General features: G+C 62.2%; 1 pseudogene; it reads left to right on the top strand.

The window, feature by feature from the left end:
* LOC124607575 overlaps positions 1-5,000 on the top strand; it is a 7,987-nt pseudogene that overhangs the window by 723 nt on the left and 2,264 nt on the right.

Genomic DNA, 5,000 nt, shown 5'->3' with positions numbered 1-5,000 from the left:
CTGGCTGCCCGGCGGTATATCTGGAGGAGTCGATTCGCCCCTTTGGGCGCTCGGGCTCCCGGCAAGCGCGCGCGGTTCTTCCCGGATGACGGACCTACCTGGCCCGGCCCCGGACCCGCGCCGCTGTTGGCTCGGGATGCTCTCGGGCGGAATAATCGCTCCCGTCAGCGGCGCTTCAGCTTTGGACAATTTCACGACCCGTCTTGAAACACGGACCAAGGAGTCTAACATGTGCGCGAGTCATTGGGCTGTACGAAACCTAAAGGCGTAATGAAAGTGAAGGTCTCGCCTTGCGCGGGCCGAGGGAGGATGGGGCTTCCCCGCCCTTCACGGGGCGGCGGCCTCCGCACTCCCGGGGCGTCTCGTCCTCATTGCGAGGTGAGGCGCACCTAGAGCGTACACGTTGGGACCCGAAAGATGGTGAACTATGCCTGGCCAGGACGAAGTCAGGGGAAACCCTGATGGAGGTCCGTAGCGATTCTGACGTGCAAATCGATCGTCGGAGCTGGGTATAGGGGCGAAAGACTAATCGAACCATCTAGTAGCTGGTTCCCTCCGAAGTTTCCCTCAGGATAGCTGGTGCTCGTACGAGTCTCATCCGGTAAAGCGAATGATTAGAGGCCTTGGGGCCGAAACGACCTCAACCTATTCTCAAACTTTAAATGGGTGAGATCTCCGGCTTGCTTGATATGCTGAAGCCGCGAGCAAACGACTCGGATCGGAGTGCCAAGTGGGCCACTTTTGGTAAGCAGAACTGGCGCTGTGGGATGAACCAAACGCCGAGTTAAGGCGCCCGAATCGACGCTCATGGGAAACCATGAAAGGCGTTGGTTGCTTAAGACAGCAGGACGGTGGCCATGGAAGTCGGAATCCGCTAAGGAGTGTGTAACAACTCACCTGCCGAAGCAACTAGCCCTGAAAATGGATGGCGCTGAAGCGTCGTGCCTATACTCGGCCGTCAGTCTGGCAGTCATGGCCGGTCCTTGCGGCCGGCCGCGAAGCCCTGACGAGTAGGAGGGTCGCGGCGGTGGGCGCAGAAGGGTCTGGGCGTGAGCCTGCCTGGAGCCGCCGTCGGTGCAGATCTTGGTGGTAGTAGCAAATACTCCAGCGAGGCCCTGGAGGGCTGACGCGGAGAAGGGTTTCGTGTGAACAGCCGTTGCACACGAGTCAGTCGATCCTAAGCCCTAGGAGAAATCCGATGTTGATGGGGGCCGTCATAGCATGATGCACTTTGTGCTGGCCCCCGTTGGGCGAAAGGGAATCCGGTTCCTATTCCGGAACCCGGCAGCGGAACCGATACAAGTCGGGCCCCTCTTTTAGAGATGCTCGTCGGGGTAACCCAAAAGGACCCGGAGACGCCGTCGGGAGATCGGGGAAGAGTTTTCTTTTCTGCATGAGCGTTCGAGTTCCCTGGAATCCTCTAGCAGGGAGATAGGGTTTGGAACGCGAAGAGCACCGCAGTTGCGGCGGTGTCCCGATCTTCCCCTCGGACCTTGAAAATCCGGGAGAGGGCCACGTGGAGGTGTCGCGCCGGTTCGTACCCATATCCGCAGCAGGTCTCCAAGGTGAAGAGCCTCTAGTCGATAGAATAATGTAGGTAAGGGAAGTCGGCAAATTGGATCCGTAACTTCGGGATAAGGATTGGCTCTGAGGATCGGGGCGTGTCGGGCTTGGTCGGGAAGTGGGTCAGCGCTAACGTGCCGGGCCTGGGCGAGGTGAGTGCCGTAGGGGTGCCGGTACGTGCGGGCGTTTAGCGCGGGCGTGGTCTGCTCTCGCCGTTGGTTGGCCTCGTGCTGGCCGGCGGTGCAGGATGCGCGCGCCTGCGCGGCGTTCGCGCCCCGGTGCTTCAACCTGCGTGCAGGATCCGAGCTCGGTCCCGTGCCTTGGCCTCCCACGGATCTTCCTTGCTGCGAGGCCGCGTCCGCCTTAGCGTGCTCCTCCGGGGGCGCGCGGGTGCGCGGATTCTCTTCGGCCGCCATTCAACGATCAACTCAGAACTGGCACGGACTGGGGGAATCCGACTGTCTAATTAAAACAAAGCATTGCGATGGCCCTAGCGGGTGTTGACGCAATGTGATTTCTGCCCAGTGCTCTGAATGTCAACGTGAAGAAATTCAAGCAAGCTTGGGTAAACGGCGGGAGTAACTATGACTCTCTTGGCGGGAGTAACTATGACTCTCTTAAGGTGGCCAAGTGGCGGCGGTGTGGCTGCATCCGGACTTGGCTTCTCGAAGTGTGGTCTTGATGTAGTCGTGCTGCTGCTGCGAGGTGCCTTCCTTGGGTTATAGTTACAGGGAGAGTGATGCGCAATACATGGGCCTAGCCCTCTTAGCCTCTCCTCTCCTGCGGTCTTCTCCCCTTCTCGTGGGCCCGCTGATTTCGCAGAGTGGAAGACCGCACCAGGGGCTTGGGGGGGTTACCAGCCCCCCCTCGCACTATCCCTTTTTTTAGTTGGGGGCAGTAAGCAGAGAATAAGTGGTGGCCCTTCCGCTGAAGGTGCCACCCCAACTCCCCCAGCACCTAGCCGGCCAACCGGCCGTGTCGAAAATCTTGTAACTTTTGCAGCTATGTACACCTGTAGTGAGTGCCACCGCAGCTTTACAACCAAGAACGGTCTCGGGGTCCATCGCCGCCGCCAACATCTTGCGGCCGCCAACGCGGAGATCGTCACGGAGAGGCATCGCGCGAGGTGGACGGAGGAAGAAGTCCTGTCGCTCGCCAAGGCGGAGGCCGAACTGTTCCTTGAGAGGGACGCCCGGTTCTTCTTCGTCAATCAAGAACTCATCAGGATGTTCCCCGACCGAACGCTCGAGGCAATCAAGTGCCGACGGCGGCAAGCTGCCCACAAGCAGCTTGTCCGCCAATTCATGGAGGCGCTTGAGATCGGTCGGGGGGAAGAGCCGGCGTCCCGCCGGGGAGCAGCGAGCCCGCTGCCTGACGCGGGCGAGGCCGCTGCGCCGCCTGTCGACGCAGCCGAGGGCTTCGCGGCCGACACCACCGGGCCGCCGCCGGAGGGGCCGACTGACGCCGCCATCTGGGAGCATCTGGCGGGGCTACCCGCTTCCGCCCAGCGTTTCTCTGCCCTGGATCGTGTCATAGGTCTGGGGCGGGGCACGCCGCCCGATGTCATCCTGGGCATGCTCCCGGATGCCCTTGCGTCGGTCGGGTCCAGAGGGGAGAGATCGATCACCAGGACACAGCGGCCGCGCCAACCATCGAAGCGGCCGCCTGCCGCGCCGCCGACGCAGAAGCGCAAGCGGCGCCGCTGGGAGTACGCGAGAACGCAGGATGCCTTCCGACGGTCGCGTGCACGTTGCGTGCGCGGCCTCTTGGATGGCACCCTGCTCCAGCCGCCACCTGCCATCCCTGGTCTGCTGGACTTCTGGGCGGACCTCTTCACCAAGAAGCCCATCTCCACTGCGGGCTTCATTCGTGACCGCCTCCTCCCGCACTCAGAGCATGTCGCTCTCGAGTGCATATGGGGGCCGGTCACACATGAGGAGGTCGCCGCCGCGTTGCCGCCCAGGGGATCAGCAGCCGGGCCGGACGGCCTTACCCCAGCGGAGTTGCGGCGCCTGCCGCACGAAGTCCTGGTGAAAGTGATGAATCTCTTCCTTCTGGCCCGCGCCCTTCCGGAACGCCTGCTTCGCGCGCGGACGTCCCTTCTCCCGAAAACGGCTGCACCAACATCCCCCGCTGACTTTCGCCCCATTACGGTCTGCTCGGTGTTGGCGCGGACCTTTCACAAGGTTCTCGCGTCACGCCTGATGCGCGCATGTGCTGTGGACGAACGTCAGCGGGCATTCATCCCTCGGGATGGGATGTTGGAAAATACCTTCATCTTGGACACTGCTCTCACCGACGCAGTTCGCTCCTGCCGCTCTGTCTTTGTGGCATCGATCGACGTATCTAAGGCATTCGATTCGGTAGATCATGCTGCCCTTCGCCCCGTGCTGAAGGCGCATGGCCTGCCGGATTGCTTTGTCGAGTATGTCGAGCGGTGCTACGAGGGCAGCACGACAGTGATAGCGGACGGCGCCGGCGTGGGCGTGTCTGTGCAGCCAGCACGGGGCGTTCGCCAGGGCGATCCCCTCTCCCCCCTCCTGTTCAACTTTGCGGTGGACTACGTTTTAGGCCAACTGCCCTCCCACATCGGAGCTCGGATCCTCGGTCGCAGAGTCAACGCTGCGGCCTTTGCGGATGACGTCTTGCTGTTTGCAGCGACCCCGAGGGGCTTGCAGTCCCTCATCGACGCAGCTACCGCAGCCCTCGCCCACCTGGGGCTGCAGATCAACGCCCGGAAGTGTTTCACCCTCGCCTTAGTCGCGTCAGGGCGCGAGAAGAAGGTGAAGGTGGACAGCAATGTCACCTTCACAGCAGGCAATACCACCATGCCTGCCCTGCGTGTGGGTGAAACCTTCCGGTACCTGGGGCTGCAATTTTCCACGGCGGGTCGCTGTGTCTTCAATCCACGTAGCCACCTGGTGGAGCAGCTTGACGTCATCTCCCGAGCTCCGCTGAAGCCGCAACAGCGCCTCCACGCTCTCACCAACGTACTTCTCCCTGGCCTGTACCACGGGCTGGCCCTCAGCCGCACCCGGGTGGGTGCATTGAAGTCGGCCGACGTTACCATCCGGGCCGCCGTCAGGAGATGGTTCCGCCTTCCGGCGGACACCCCCCTGGGATACTTCCACGCTCCTGTTGCCCAGGGGGGCCTCGGCATTCCATCTTGCCGATGGATGGGTCCGACCCTCCGTCGGTCCCGTCTCCTGGCGCTGAAGAAGATAGGGCCAGCCTGCGACGGTGCAGGCATGGATGAGGTGCAGCGTGAGATCGAGGTGCTGGAGCGCCACCTAATGTGGGAGGGCCACCTCCTCAAATCGTCAACGCAGGTTGGGGAAATGTGGGCGGCGCGCCTACACATCGCCATTGACGGTGCGGCACTGTCATCTTCTGCCGCCGTCAGTGGCCAACATCAGTGGGTCGCCGACACCAGTCGC

Source organism: Schistocerca americana, chromosome 3 (genome assembly GCF_021461395.2).
Source record: "Schistocerca americana isolate TAMUIC-IGC-003095 chromosome 3, iqSchAmer2.1, whole genome shotgun sequence".
Lineage (NCBI taxonomy): Eukaryota > Metazoa > Arthropoda > Insecta > Orthoptera > Acrididae > Schistocerca > Schistocerca americana.
This window is presented reverse-complemented; position numbering and strand designations above follow the sequence as displayed.